At 39.9% G+C, this 17,106-nt stretch overlaps 1 protein-coding gene across 1 annotated transcript in view; it reads right to left on the reverse strand.

Annotated features, from left to right (window-relative positions):
* Positions 1-2,942, reverse strand: part of plxna1b (plexin A1b) — a 203,770-nt gene extending 200,828 nt beyond the window's left edge. Inside the window, exon 1 of the mRNA XM_037534937.1 lies at positions 2,814-2,942. The gene's annotated coding sequence lies outside the window, so the exon portion shown is untranslated. The remainder of the gene's footprint in view (positions 1-2,813) is intronic.
* Positions 2,943-17,106: the final 14,164 nt, after the last annotated feature.

The following is a 17,106-nucleotide window of genomic DNA, read 5'->3' on the forward strand; positions in this document are numbered from 1 at the left end:
AATATGGCAAAATTGTAGCGTTCTCGCAAAAATTGTTACCATGGTGAACTAACTGGCAGTCGGGCATACTACATTCTGCACTCAAGCATCAAGCCAGAAAAACAGGCCTGGACATTAATTTATAGAAAATAATTGTAACAAACTAAGCAATCGTGATTAGAAATACTGAATAAAAAACTGCAGTTAGATATAGGCATAGTCATTAAGTATAGCCTCTAAAATGTCTTCCGAGTGTTTAGGGAAATAACATCGTGTTTCACCTCCTCTTTTACTTCCACCTATAAGCAAAATCTCAAGCTAGCTCAAAGACCCTCCCTGATAATGCATTTTACTAAATATACTTAATGGCCCATAAGGTAAACACATTTCAGATTTATGTTAACTTCACATTGTTTATTTATGTTAACGTTAAGCTCCTTATGTAGCATCAAAGGCCAGGGCGTAACCCAGGGCGTAACCCCGCCCCAAAAGCCACCTGAGAAACTGCAGCAGTGTGAAACACACTATCTACAAATACTAGCCTAATGTAGAGCTCTGCCCGGCATACGTTTCGCTGAATGTGGAAAACTGGTGGGATTTTTCATGGCAAAGGAAAACATGGGCTTTTTCCCGTGGGATTGGCGTACAAGCAGACGCGCGACCTTCCAAAGCGCACCTGAACGCAGGTTATTGACGCGAAACTGGCGTTTAGCCCCTCCCACCCCACGCGTAACCACGCCCACTTCGGCTTCCATCCAGACGTGTTGCTCTGAAACAGCGCGTCAGAGGAAGTTCAACCGCCGTAGTTTTCCCAAATACAAACAACCTGCCCTTCACACGGTGCCGAGCCCCAGACTGGCTGACTGACCACACTCATTCATTACTGTCTCACGCTACAGGACGATGTGATGGCCACGCGGGCTTTTGGAGGTCTTCTTTTAATCGAGAGAAACGGACCCCTTTTGAGCATTTAAGATACAACGCTTTAATCTTCTAATTATCCGTTCCACCTTAAATGGCGCAGCAGTTGAAAGGGCGCCTGGATGTAACTGCTGCACCGTTTCATGTGGAACGGAAAATTCGGATAAGGCGCCGGAGAAAAGGCTGATTTAGCCTCGCATTTCAGATGTTCTCCAGGCTTCACTGGTGACCTGATGCCATTCTGTCCACGGTGACTAACCATGAGATTCCAGTTAGTCTTGAATTGGACTTGGAAAAGAGGCGAGTGAAGTACGCATGAGCGCGCACATTCCCCTTATTTCCATGTGAATGTTCGCCATGCTCTTAACCAGCAATTGGGGGTAACAATTGGTGAAGCAGGGGGACTCTATAGACGACCGGGATGTCGAGGCCAATCGCTTTTCAACGGCTCTGTTTCATTAAACATTCAGTGTACGTGCTTCGCGGTCACTCAGTCGCACGGGTTTGTGTGTGTGTGCGGCTGCCTTGTTAAAAGGGCGCACAAAAGCGCAACAGCACGCACAAAAAAACCGAACATAACGACCTCCATGCAACTTTTGGCCAGCTGAGACGGCGTTGAGATCTGCGGCTGTTTTTTGTTTGTTGTTTTTTTAGGTGTGTGGCCGCCACACCTCACTGACAGTGCTCCGGGAGACATTTGGGGGAAACTGCGGTCTGCGGTGGTTGTGTGGCTACTAGTGACCGAGTTCGCACATAAAGGATGCGAGACTCTATTTATGAATAGTTATTATATGCGCTGCAGTCTTTTCCAGCGCTCCGCGACCAGGCAGGCAGTTCAACCACCAAGCAGCAACAAGAGCCCCAATCAACTATGCACCAACACCGCAAACACTTCAGCAGTTCACCCCACCATTACCCTTCATCTCAAAGCCTGGGAGAGGATATCGATTGTTCCAGAGGGACACCAAAAGCCCCACCAGTTAACTTGCCCCCTCTACCCGTGTAGTTAGGGAGGCTGAAAAAAATCCCTGGGAGACAACATATGGCTGCAAGAAGTGTTCGTTGCGTCCATGCATGAAACTACCGCCTTATGGAGAGCTGCATTTCCCACAGCACACTTCTAAGCAATTAACCCTCGCATACGCTAAGCTGAGGTCAGCTTTGTGTTCGAATTTTCCCGTTCCACCTTAAATGGTGCAGTAGTTACATTGTAAATGCTGATCCATTTAAGGCGGTACGGGAAAATTCGAACAAGAAGCTGGCGAATTGGAAACCAACTTCAGCCTCGTTTGCACATAGGCTACTCCTGCCTGCAGCCCGGAGAGTTGGGGGATCTTCTCCACGGACTGGTGGATTTCTTATAGCTCTACACCCTTTTTTCTAGGTCCCTGTATAAAAACGCAGCCCACAACGTGTAAACCCCAGCAAGTCGCATTCTAAGCCATGCAGAATCCAAATAAGTCAGTAAAGTGCTGAGCTTAACACTGCAAACGCCACAAAAGCTGCTGCTTTTCGCTCCGCCAGTGAGACCCACATTCCGCACGGGCTCATGCACCCACCCGAGCACTGCGAGCAGAGATTTCAACTCGCATCTGCGAAGTTGAACCACTAAAAACGTGAAGCGCTATCGCAGACCACTAAAAGTTTGCGCCCCGCGCCGATCCAGTAAATCGCAGCCCGACCGGCTGCTCCAAAACACCGCGGCTATGTTTGTAGCGCGTGCTTGATGAGAGCAGCGCGGAGGCGCCAGGCGGGCACCGAGCACGGCGCGTGAAGAGAAGAGCCTCCCACTGACCAAACTGCTCGAAAGCTGAGCTGAGACGAGACGAGCAGTCCAAACACACACATACACACCCATTCAAATTCCGCACCGGTAACCCACCGGTCGTAGAAGAGACCCCGCTCCAACTTACTCTGCTCAGGTGATCCTCGGATTACACGTCCGTGCCATAGTTACATTCCTGAACTCGCGGCCATATCCACCGTGGCGACCGTGTGCTCGCGCTCCCCGGTGTGAATAGGATGGAATGCAGCTCTGCTGGCGGAAGGGGCGGCCTCGATATGAGTCACGCCGGGTTCGACGGCCAGCGCGTGGACGAGTGTCCGGTAGAGGGCGCCGCTGCGCTGCAGTGCTGAGGGAGACCCATGTGTAATGCAGTGAGAGACATGCACTGATCTCGTTTCTCCAGCTGTCTTTCCAACGCCAGTACTAAGAAGCCCCACCTGCCCTGCACACATTCGTGTCTCTGTCCTCACACAGCAAGAAGGACTACATCGTTTCACTCCACTGAGTCATAACAAGAAAGACTTAGTTCACAAGATTCAGCCAAAAGACATTGTGCAGGGTACCCAGGGGCGCTTTAACCTGCTCTTGGGCCCAGGGGCTACAGGTGGCCGTGGGGCCTGTATGGGTCCAGCCACACGCAGTGTACAAAAACTCAAAACCTTTGTACACACACCTTCCAGAACGGCCATTCATCATCTGTCCACTACTGCACAAACTCGGATAACACTGGAGTTAGGTCCTTAACCGACAGGTTCTTTTTCAGATTTTACGTTCCACCTTAAATGGTGCAGCAATTGCACTCTGGTGACTGTGACTGCTGCACCATTTAAGGTGGAACTGACTTCAAATAAGAAGCTGGCAAAGAGCACACCAATTCCAGCCTGACCAAGCTTAAACACAGAACCAAACCACTAAAAGCCATAACATTAGCCGGTCAAGGTTTGAAATTTGCACTGAGCTTGAGAAGAACTTCAACTGAAGCTCATCTATGCTAACGTTAGCCGGCTGCTCTCCAATCTGTCCAATCTGTCACGCGTTGTTTCTCCAGCAGTGTGTGGTACAGTTTACTGGTAAAACCGTCAACATCACCAAAACAGGCAAGGTCTTCAACACGCTGTAGTCTATCGTTGGATACTGGCATAGGCAGAAATCAATTATTGGGTAGGCCTGTGAAAAAGTCGCTAGACTAACCAACTAAAAAGTGAGACCCAAACAAGATGACATGACTGAGTTAAAATCAGACAAGTGAGATGTGCAAAGACTAGGAAAAATAACAAACTTCAAAACCTAAACCTAATCATTATAGCTAGCTAGGTAATGCTAAAATAAACTGGACAGATGGGCATATGAAATGTTCATTTATGTCTTACCTTTGATAGCGAGATGTTTGCTTTGGCATATTTACAAAGCTCGTTTCAGCCTTAAGCATTGTAAGTCCCAAATTCGCAGAAAACTGGCAACGACAAGGGCAAACATTGGGATACTTTACAGGACAGAGTCTCACATTGACCATCCTCAGTTACAGCTTCTTACTGAAAGAGGAAGGTAAAATCCAGACGCTGCCGCACAATAACTGACTGAGCTTGAGGCAATGGCGGATAGCAACTGTTGCTGTGCAGTGATTGGAGGGCTGACAAAAAGAAGGCGGATAGCCTATAATTTCCTACACATTTATATTTCTGCACATTTTTGTTGTTAGGGGGGTTTACATTCGTATAAATATGGTGGCATGGTATGGCTTATGGGGACGTTCATTTATTTAGTCATTACATACTCAAGAGCTATTTGTTCAACTCATTTTTTTATCTGCAGTTGACAGTCTGCAGTCCCTTGTCTGAGGCCCACCGATGCCACTGACAGTCAGAAGTCCCTGGCCACTCGACCCCTAGCCAAACCATATACAACAGATTTTCTGTCATAGAGAAGAACCATTTAAAGATGCGAAGAACCATGGTTTTTTGAGTTGTCAATGTTCTAACCATTGCCATTACTAAAGAATCTTTAAATAACCACATTTTAAACTGTAGTTAAACACACTTTATTCAGGTCAGGAAGGACTTTACAGTTTAACACACCTGAATGATTTCAAGAAAAATTTGCTAATAATATGACTCAGGTGAAAGCAGGGGCATTCCACAAAATTTCTGAGCCCCACTGTCTCAGTAGACAGCCCCTCACCCATTACCGTTTCCTGAAAATGCAAAAAATGTAAAAAAATAAAATAAAATTTAGTTATGACAGTAATTAGCTAGAAATGTATAATTGTACACCAAAGCAAACTGTTTAGTCTTGGTCCCTTAACATCCCTCTCCACCTAGAGGCCCTGGGAAGTCAGTCCCACTACCCCCAAAATGTGATGCCATGGGCTTCCAACACTGGAGCTGGAAAGCACTGATATTAGTGGTTAGGGACGAGACCAGATATTCTGTCTCGTCTGAGAAGAGCTTTTATGTATAATCTATAATATATAATCCATAATATATGATTCCTGTCTAGCTCAGGGCTGCTTGAATCATTCAGGGCTATGCTCTTTATAGTGTCTCTGTCAGTGATCACTCCCTCCACCTGCAGAGTTCAGTTCCAACCCAGATCTAACACATCTCATCTAGGTGATCAAGGTCTTCTAAAGAGATTGATTAGTTGGATTAGGTGTAGGAGATTAGGGCTCAAACTAAAGTTTGCAGAACGTAGAGCCCCAGGTGGAGGATTCATGACCACTGTTCTAGCTCTTACTGAATTAACTGTAATTGTAAATGTAAAATGTTATCTAATACCTGTAGCATTTCAGAACATAGACATAGCATTCCCAAGGACTCACATTTTCTGACGTTTATGTACCAAAAACTTTTTTTTATGTGACTATTTCCCCTCAGTTTTTCTTACTATGCCTTTAGGACTGACATATTTAAACAATCTCCATTCTGATTGGCTGTGCTGTATTTTATTATATTTTATTATAAAAAAAAAATCTTGGCAAATGCCTTCAAGTCATCTCAAAAATGTCATGTTAATGAGACGAGCCCTGAGTTTCTGAGTTTGGGGGGGGCGGGCTCAACATAAAATGTTGATGGCAGCCACGAATGGCTGTATTTTAGTTATTCAGTAGCCACATATGAATATTGCTGTCTAAAATCATCCACATGCAAAAGTAGAAGAGGCTCCCAACTGCATAAAAACTTTATTCATCTCAAAGGCATTCTCTGCTCTTCATTTAATAAAATACACTTGCTCTCTTTAATGACAAAAAGTTCAAAAGTAAACAAAAAAGCATTATTCCCAGTGTGTCCATCTTGTTTCCAACCAAAACTACTTGAAGTCACATCATACTCACAACCTCTGAAAGGTGTAAGTAGGAATTTCTGAAGAAGTCTTGAAGGCAGCATGAAACACTCCTTAACTATGGGTGAGAACCAAAATTGAACACTTTTATGGTACCAAGTGAATTATTAATTTCAGTTCGATACAAAACATCATTCAATACCATATTTTAGTAGTCAGTGTTCTCAATGTCAGTGAGCTAACAAGCTTGCAAATCTAGACTGATTGGCTGTCTGAATTTTATTCTGTGTGCATGTATTACGGTCAGCGCTTCTTAAATAGTTTGCAGTCTGTTGTGGTCTAAAAAAATACCCACTCCCAGCACCTCACACTCTTTTTGGTTTAAGCCTTTCCAGCTTTCAGTGTATAATTTAAAAGAAGGAATCAGAAGAAGTGTTCAGGCATCAGTATTGAAATCAATATATTGGTATTAGTATAAGTACTTTAAAGTTTTACTGAAATCCAGCCCTACTCATTACTTTAACACAAACAGACAGCACTAAACTGCTCTAGGCTAAATGTGTGCCTGTGAATAGTTTGTGAATATATAAAGAGGTTCTTGTGACATCACAAAAAACAAGAATTGAAAACAGGCTGTTTTTGCAGCTTCATTTCCAAAGTAGAGACTGCACAGACTGGGGAGCGAAGGCTGCATTTTGAAGTTTACATACTGCATCAAGCTCTTTTATATCTATTTTCCATGATATGCGCCCATTAGGTCCTGATAGATCTCTAGGACCGAGCATCTTCTAGCTTATATGAAAGATATTGTGTATTTTATGCTGCTAAGACAGGGTAACAATTGAAGATTTAATGAAGATTACCCATTTACAGGAAATGTGGATAAAATATCAGTTCAAAATGTTCTAACTGCAAAAGTACTCAATAGTATTAGAATTCAAAAACCATTCTTGTGTGCTTTGAACTCGCAGACTATCTCCCTGCACCAAAGCCATCTCCTGCATGATGCAAGTGAAGCAGAAAGCAGAATTTTTCAACACAGACTTTGCACGCATGCTTTGTGTGTGTGATGACTCATACCCTATTAATGCAGTGAAGTTTGGGTTCAGAACAATGTGTGTGTATGTGTGTGTGTGTACTTGGGTATAGAACAAACACTCTCTTAGGCCAGGGAGGCAATGAGAGCTGATTGATCATCTGGAGGCTGTGGAGATATCCATCCTCCCCATATGCCCTCCTGCTGCAACATGGCACCCTTGGCAACACACAACACACCGCTCTCTTGCACTGCCTCTGTGTAGTTAATTAAAGAACTTTTCAGGCTGTATTAGTTTTACCAGGGGCGGTCCTTCAGCGTAATTCGTAAGGGATCTGATTGGGCGATTGGAATGAGATCCCTCAGTTACCACAGATAGGCTAGATATACATGTTTCCCTTATATTACAGTTGTGCTCCTCAATGACAATAACAATACGGCACACAGCCATGTCTGTTAGAAGGTCACTCATGCCACAACGATTACTGTCAGGCTTGTATAAACTACAGATACCCCAGATTCATACAAGGTTAAAATCACACATATCATTATCCTTAAATGCTTAAATAGTTCTGACGTTCTGAACTAAAACTTAAGTTTAATATGCTATTTGCCATGTTATGCAGTGTTATATGCTTGTAGCATTATATACCTTAACCTTATCACCAATGTTTTCTGGCTACAATATCCACCATGGATTACACAAATATGTGTTATACAGCTATTGGGAATCCCTGTGGTGCTTACTCTGCCCTGCCAGCATAGCCACTGATACACAGGCTATGCAAGCTTGCATTAATCTATCTCCAAAGAAGCAAACTGAGGTTGGATGTCTAGATAGCCAGAGTTCTTGCTAACCTAACCTTTTACACAAATAAGGTTAGGTATCTGTTTTCTGTTTGCATTCACTAGCTAAAATGTCTGGCCCCAAAAACACTCCCCAAAGCAGTTATAGTTTTGAAAAAGTGTATTCTCAAGATATATCATCAAACGGGGGGCTTTTACTACAGAAGAACACCTGTAGGATGTGAGTAAAGCATGTTTACATTAGATTAAATGTTACATTTTTCATTTTGTCATTTTGCCAGAGTGTCCCCACAATGTTGTCTTACATAAAAAAATATGATAAAAAAAGCAATTACACTCCAACTTAAACTGAATAAAATGTACAATTATCTCTGTGCATGCGACCTTCAATAACAATAACAATATGGCACACGACCGTGTCTGTAAGATTTTGTTATTACGTTACAAAGTCAATTCAAGCAGGATATTTATTACTGAGAGAACTCCAGGTTCAGCATATTACATAATGCCATCCACTCCACAATTAATACTGTCAGACTTCTCAAAACTGTGGACACTTCAGATTAATACTTAAAATCACATCTCATCAGTAAACATTTAAACTACAGTACTTCCTCTCATAAAACTAATCCAGCTCAAATAGGGATTAAGTCACAAGTTACACTTCAACTACAAACTGAATAGAATGTATAAGTACATGTGCTCAGGCTTTGCCTCTATTTCAAAGTACAGAACTTTCTCATGCTAATGGGATATAAAGTTCCATTTTGGTTATATGTAACTCCTCACTGTAACCCAGTGAGTTTATTTTATACACACAAACACCAGCAGGCATTACGCACTTTGCCCAGCAGACAATTACAAACACAGTCATGCCAATGAGTTACTATTCTGCAGTCATTCTCACACACACACACACACACACACACACACACACACACACACACACACACACACTCACATGGGTCATCAATTCAGTAAAGTCTGTCTGATCAGCCTCTGATCTGTGAAATCCTGTTAGCTGAGGGAGAGCCACATGGCTAGGCTCAGAACTAGGGAGAGAGAGACTGTCTGGGCCTGCTGGGGACAGATTAGACCAGGTATTAACAAACACATGCGCGCGCACACACACACACACGAAAGATATGCTTGTTTCCTTCAGCACAACTCTGAAAACTGCAGGCTATCAAGCCTTTGAGGACCGCAATGTTGACAAAGCAGATTTTCTAAACCTTTCCCAAAACAAATGTGTCAAAGTTTTCAAAAGACTTGAAACTTGAAAAGTTTTAAAAATGTAGGTTAAATCAAAACAAATAGGGAAGGCTTGGGCTGTCTTTCAGTACCTTTTTGGTGGGCATGCAAATTTTTTCATAATAAAGTATAGTTTAATATTCAACACACACACATATTGTTATCACTGCATTTCAATCAAACAATCAGAGGTTTTATCAATATGCATAGTTGTGATCTCATGCTTTATTTGATGTTTCTACAGCTGTAGTGTTTTATTGGTGTCTTTGTTTGGGGGGGGTTCAGGCCCTCATGATAGACCCTATAGATAGTGTCTACCACGAAGGTCTGCCTGAAAAAAGCAAATCTATGGCTGCACCATTATATAAAGAGCCATCAAGGAACTTTTTTCAGACTTTTTCAGTTGCTGTAGGAAGTTGTTGTAGCTCCATTTTGGGTCATTTTTTATTTGAAAATGCCAGTCGCACTTCACATTGTGGTGACAATTAGTAATACCAAAGCAGTAGAAATGGCCCAAAATGACTTGGAATGAAATATTTTTACATGAACTTACACTGAAAGTAAGAAAAGTTTTTTTGTTCTTCTCCTATAAAATTACCACTTTTGAAGATACAAGGTTTTGTTCTGACAGCCTTGATATGTATAATTTATCAACAGGCAAATTCCACAAGGCAATGACAAGTTTTCCTGTCTTCAGACAAAACCAACATGGCAAGTTATTCATCTGTTGTGTGGTATTTTGTGGTTGTTGTCATAAATGTGACAAATGTCATTTAATTTACATTTTCACTTGTGCTGGTGGTCATTTTACAGTGTACCTGTTTACAGAACTACCTCTGTTGCCTCAGGCCATAATTTGAAGCAGCCAGCTAGTTAAACTAACTTGTTAGCTCAGCCAGTGCTAGATTGTTACAGCCATTTTATTAAACATTAGTAGTTGGATTAACCTTAACATGCAGGGAGGCAGACACTAATGTGACAGAGGCAGAAATGATTGGTTGGACACATCAATTTGTTTCATAAGAGACTCAATAATCTGTTTTGTGAGATTCCATTTTGGTGAAAACACTGCTTACCCAGACAGCTGCAGCAGAGAACAAGAAGCACACTATGTACTGAAACATTCCCTCTATACTGGGCACATAGAGTGGTTCTGAAAATCATCCTACATAAAATAAAACTTCTAATTGTATAATGGCAAAAACAAGTATGTAAGTGAAGTAACTGTGCTGAACCCTAAATCTGGTCACTGTTAAATTCACTAACCTAAATGACACCAATAGCATTCATTTGACATAAAAGTCAAAGCATCTCTATTAAAGCATAGTGAAGTAAGAGGCTGGTGGGCTACGATAGCATGTATTTATTAAAGTGGAATTTTAATGGAGAAGCTTTTAAATAGAGGCTATTCTTGAGGAGTTAAGCTCATTTGGAAACAGAATTATTCATTAAAAGTATTAGGAGTTTTCATGTACAAATGTTCTGCACAAACACACTGATGGTCACTCGCATAGTATACTGGAAATCTCTCCAAGGCTAATGCTTTCAGTGTGTTTTGATACATAAACGCCAGTGAATTCATTCAGTTCCACTCTGTGCTCCCTCGGGACGGCATGTTTCTGAAGTGTTTCTAAAAGCTCCTCATGCTGTGTCCTAAAGATCAGCTGTAGAAACAAAGTGCTTTTGTCTCAGGTTACACAACACACTTAACAGGTGGAAAACACCAACAGCTGCAGTCTTTAGGCATGCATGTGTTTTAGGACCTCATTGGGGCTAACACCAATCTGTCTGCAGTCTGGAGTGTGAGGTTGAAAGAGTTAAAGGGGAACTCCACCAGTTTTTCACAATTTCTGCATAATTCAGTCATTAAGATGTAAACAAAGTCATTCAGACTGGTTTGATGTAAAATAGTTCATTGCAGAGAAATTTCTTTACACTGGTGCTGATAGGAACCAGGGGTCACAATGTCTTTAATGCAAATATAGCCATTTTATTTATTATCCAAAGCCACCAGGGGACCAATAACTGTCTTCTGTTTATCTTTGGGGACTATTTTGTCTCAATATTTTGACCTCTCCACATATATATAAAATACATTTTAGGCCATCATAAAACTAGCTTGTTATGTTTTTCTAGAACTGAGTATTTCACATCAAACCATTACTTTACATTGTCAACATCTTAACAATTTAATAATGCTCAAATTTTGAAAAATTGTAGAAATTGCAATTTATGTGTTGGTTTGGGACAGGAACCACCTGACTTACACCGTTAAAATGAAGGTTCTGTGTCGGTACGTTTTTCGTTCATCAAGGTACAAACAGTGTTAATATATCTTCAAAGGAACAACATCCAATTGTGAACCTTAAATAAGTTTTTTCTAGGTGAAAAGTACAGATTTATATCCTATTATAACCTAATGTTTTAAAACAGAACAATAAAATAAAAAAGCCTGTAGATGAGACGAGGTGTGTGGAGTCAGTACAGCCTAGAAAATATAATGTCAATGGCTTAGGGTACAATTATGTTCTCTGATTAAAGGTACTGAGATGTAGGCTTGAGTGTACCACCCCAGTGACATGAGGGGTCCTGCCCCAGTGACAGTTTAAGACAGTTGGGTGACGTTTATTTCTGAGAGTGTAGAATCAAATGACAGTTCATATGAATGTACTGCAGAATAAAGACTTGGCAAGTAGAATTATCTTCACTGTAGTCAATATATAAAATATTTCCAATAATAAAAGAAAGAAAAATAACAACAAACTTTATAAATAGAGCAATTTTAATGGGAAGAGGGAGCAGCTCAAAGTGCTTTACAGACAGGTGATAAGTTTATAAAGAGACTGTTGAATGGTGAGATTGTTCAACTTATATTTTTATAATATATTTATGCATTTAATACATTTATACATTATACATATATTTATAATATATATTTATACAATATTATATTTTTCTGAGTGTTGTAATTTTGTAAAGTTGTCTTATTTTATTGGCAGATAGTTTTTCATTATTTCTTATTTTCCTAAATGACCTGCCCATATCTTGAATTGAGCTAAATCATCTGACAATGGACTAAAATAATTTTGCTACAGAAAATGACAAACAAGAAAAAGGTTAAATAATCTTATGTAATAATACATCTTTAGAACAGTCTCATAAGAAATATTAGCTACACTCTTATGCAAAAAATTTAAGCACCCCTGGTCAAATGACATGTATTGTCCATATTGTAAGTGAAAATAAGTCACATCAACACCTCCTCTACAGACAACACACTTAAATATGGCATTTTCTGCAGATTTTCATTCACATTTTCTATTTTTTTGCTGAATTTTAACATGTTGGAACAAGGAACATGAAACATAAGATGTGCTATAACTTTTGCACAGGCCACATTTGATAAATTACGCAAATAAACATGATCTATTACAGTTTACAGAAGTGTGTTCTCTGTAGAGAATGTGTTAACCAAGTAACCAATTTTACCAGGAGTGCCCAAACTTTTGCATATGACTTCACTGTAAGTAAGTTGATACTAGCCACGCCGCCATTTTTTGACACTGTGATCAACTGTGTTTGATTTTTATGGCTTATTCAACAATAGGTCCTTTTCATCACCTTCTCCATTCACAATGGAACTGGATTAGATTTGTCGCAGAAATGATAAAATTATTCGTCTCCAACCGTTTTTTCTCAAACAGGCTGCACCAGTGGAGTCTTCCTTCCTGCCCTGCCCTGTAGTGCAGGCAGCACAGCCAGTTCTTCTGACTCCCACCCACGCCATTATTTTATCCTTCTCTGTAGTGTCGAGTTTAGCTTGAGGTGTCTAGATGGAGTGATAAGATTGAACAGGGAAGAGACAGAGACGTGTAGAAGTGTTCACTAGAACCGGCTTTGTGTTTCATACAATGCTGTGTTGTAAATGCATGCTGCTCTGAATTTAATATGTCGTTAAGCAGCCTAATATTACACATCAAACAATTATTCGGAAGCCTTTCAAGCTAATATGACTCTCTGCACAGGCAACACAATTCGCTTATTGTACTCTTAAGACATATGTAATATAATACAATATATAATATTGTTATATACAACCCCAATTCCAATGAAGTTGGGATGTTGTGTAAAACATAAATAAAAACAGAATACGATGATTTGCATATCCTTTTCAACCTATATATAATTGAATACACTACAAAGACAAGATATTTAACGTTCAAACGGATAAACTTTATTGTTTTTTGCAAATATTCACTCATTTTGAATTTGATACCTGCAACACGATCCATAGAAGTTGGGTCAGGGGCAACAAAAGACTGGGAATGTTGAGAAATGCTCAAAAATCACCTGTTTGGAACATTCCACAGGTGAACAGGTTAATTGGAAACAGGTGAGTGTCATGATTGGGTATAAAGGGAGCATCCCTGAAAGGCTCAGTTGTTCACAAGCAAGGATGTATATATACACACACACACACACACACACACACTCACCAGCCACTTTATTACACCTTGCTAGTAAAAGGTTGGACCCCCTTTTGCCTTCAGAACCGCCTTAATTCTTCATGGCATACTTTCAACAAGGTGTTGGAAACGTTCCTCAGAGATTTTGGTTGGTTATTTGAGTTACTGTTGCCTTTCTAGCATCTCGAACCAGTCTGCCCATTCTCCTCTGACCTCTCACATCAACATCAAAGGCATTTTCGCCCACACAACTTCCGCTCACTGGATTTTTTCTCTTTTTCTGACCGTTCTCTGTAAACCCTAGAGATGGTTGTGCGTGAAAATCCCAGTAGATCAGCAGTTTCTGAAATACTCAGACCAGCCCGTCTGGCACCAACAACCATGCCACGTTCAAAGTCACTTAAATCACCTTTCTTCCCCATTCTGATGCTCGGTCTGCATCACAGCAAGTTGACTTATATACATATATATATATATATGATTTACACTCTCACAATTGGTAGATACACTTGTATCTACTGGTAAAATGATACAGATACACTTAATGCAATGTAATTCTATATTGTTTAAAGGAGAAACTGATAAAACATATTCATCAGAATAAATATGATTAATGAAAAAGGCTGTGTCACACAGTGGCTAATTTATAACCACCAGGCTAAAAACCTACTTGTTTAGTCAAGCCTTTGATTTTTTTTCCTGTTAGATAAAAGGTGCAGATATGGGGGTTCATGGACATAGAGTATTATGATAAACTGGGATTGTTGGTGCTGTCGTCCCACTGATCTTACACTTTCACTCAAGTTTGAAGACGGTGGACCAAAGGGAGGCTGACATCTCAGGGGGCCCTCATGTCTCTGTTACTTTTCTGGCTCTCCCTGTTAGTGAGGCTGTAATAATTAGACCTGCTGGAGTCTCTGCTGCACACTGTTAACCCTGTAAGCTGCTACTCAGTCACTCTATACAGAACTAACTCTCCGTGTGTTTCTTTTTCTTGTTTCTTTTTCTTTGCCGAGTTGAACAGCTGCCCATCCTGTGTGATCTGATGTTGTTGCTTGTTCTGCCTTGATCGTGTGCCCACTGCTCGCAGCCTCCTGGACTGGTTTGACCACCATGGAGCTTCCTGCTGCACAACGTTGTACAAAACTTACCTGCATGAACTGACCTTTCTGATGATACTGCTTCTGCACAGACATAACCTATTTCATTATAACCATTGCTTCACCTGTTTTTTCCCTTTTCTGTATTTTAATATTTTATTATATTATTTTATTATATTTATTATATATTATATTATATTTATCTAACGCTGTTTGCTATCCGGTGTCAACCAGAGGAGGATGGGTTCCCCTTTTGAGTCTTCCTCCCAAGGTTTCTTCCTTTTGCCTTAGGGAGTTTTTCCTTGCCACTGTTGTCATTGACTTGCTCATGGGGGCTTGGACCCAGATTTTTCTGTAAAGCTAGTTTTGCAACCTTTTTGTTACCTGTTGTAAAAAAGGCTATATAAATAAACTTTGACTTGACTATGACTTGACTGAGTTTTTGTAAAAGAGCATTGTAAGTACCAAATTCACAGAAAACTGGTGACAACTTTTTAAAAGTAGTTTTCAGCTTTGGAATGGTAGACATATTCTATGGGATGCAATCTCCCCAGTTAATCTTTTAACCACAGCTGAAGCTTCATATTCAGATATATAAAAAAATGAAGGCTTGAGGCAATGGTGCATAACAACAGTTCAACAGTTGCCAAACAATGATTGAAGCCCTGAGGAAAAGAAGTTGGAACTTGACGGAAAACATAATGATTTAATTGGACATACAATACAACGATAACGCGCACAGAAAACAAATAAAATTTCATTATCTTAAAAAAAATCAGATTAACAAATGTTCTTTCCCCATTTGATTTGGGTAGGTTATCAATCTGGGTAGGCCTAGGTTGTTAAAACTAAACCCACTATATAGATGCTGGACTTGAACTGGCTAACACACAGTTATTTATATTCTTCAAAATTATGCTATATTACAGCCACCAAGAAGTTGATTATAATGTACATTTGTGTGAAAAATCAGTCACTTATTTATGTTATGTTAATAACAATGCATTCTCTACAGAAAACACATGTCTGCACATTTTAATGCATATATACTGTTTATCTGCTGAATTTAACATAGAAAACATAAAACATGGCCTGTGCAAAGGTTATGGAATTTTATATTACATTTTTTCCATGTATATTACACTCAGCAAATAAATATAAATTTCCCTAAATTCTGCAGACAAATGCCACATTTAAGTTTGTTCTCTGTAGAGTGTATTTTAACCTGTTTTCACATCGAAAGCCAACAAAATATCATTTGTAATTGAAAAACACTTATATTAAAAATATTTACCTTTTGGTACAAAAATGGCCTTCAGGGTAAAATGTTGTTCTGTTGCTGTGAAAACCGGCTGATGACGTTGCTAAGGGAATACAAGAAAGTGGCCAAAAGCACATTATACTGGAACCTGTTTAATTCAATAAAAAATGTGGTCAATTTTACCTCAAGGTAAGTTGTGCATCGCACTCCTCTACAGTTACTGAATGTAATTAATAGGTAGCAACTGCACACATAGGTCAGTCATATTACCGTCAAGCACATCATGATCTGAGGTTTATATTTCCTGTTTACAGGAACTTGTGGTCTATTCTCTGTGGATACTGTGTGGCATTGATTTAAAAGCATGGCACATTTCCTCTCTGGTAGTTCAGTGTCTAAATGAGTTTGATTAGTAAGACTGGAATGGATGTTGCGAGACAAGGTCAGCTATTGACAAAGTGAAGCAGTCCAGCACTGATAGATTTCTGTATGAATGAAGCATTGTATTGATATTCTGACAGTATGGCAATGCTATGAGATATACTTAGATATTAGATATATTGTCACTGCACTGCATGTGCTGAAGAATAATGAGGCAACAGAGCTGCTATAAAGCCAAAAGAAAATCCAGGAGAGAGCCATGTTTAAATATTTACAGATTATGTTCAGATTCTGGCGCTCTCCGAGGAGGCTTTAAAAGCCTTTATTGTATCATGGCTATAAACAAAAAGTTTAAAAAAGCCATTCCAGATCATCAGCATAAGCCTTAATCAAGCACAGTTACATACTCAGCTGCTCAGTTAATGTAATGCTAAAAACAAAAACAAAAAGATGTCCTGACTTTATTTTATATGGTAAAACATTCCGTTTATACATGATGATGTTTACATGTAGATGCCTATTTCAGTTAAGAATACTTTTAGACTTCTACTTTTAGCTGAGTATGATTTTAGCTCAGATTGATCTGATCTGTTAAATAACTAAGGCGAGCTTTTAAGTAATTACGCTAGATTCATTAAAAAAGTGGGTAACATTCAGCCCTTTGTAAATGATTAATAAAATCTTTTTTTTTTACCCGATTTTCTCCCCAATTTAGTTGTTTCCAATTCCTCCCATTACTTAGGACTCCCCCACACAGTATCACACAATACTACCAATGCTAGGAGGGTGAAGGATAGCACAGGCTTCCTCCAACACCTGTGAAACCAGCCACCGCATCT

This window comes from Pygocentrus nattereri, chromosome 26, assembly GCF_015220715.1.
Source record: "Pygocentrus nattereri isolate fPygNat1 chromosome 26, fPygNat1.pri, whole genome shotgun sequence".
NCBI classification, from domain to species: domain Eukaryota; kingdom Metazoa; phylum Chordata; class Actinopteri; order Characiformes; family Serrasalmidae; genus Pygocentrus; species Pygocentrus nattereri.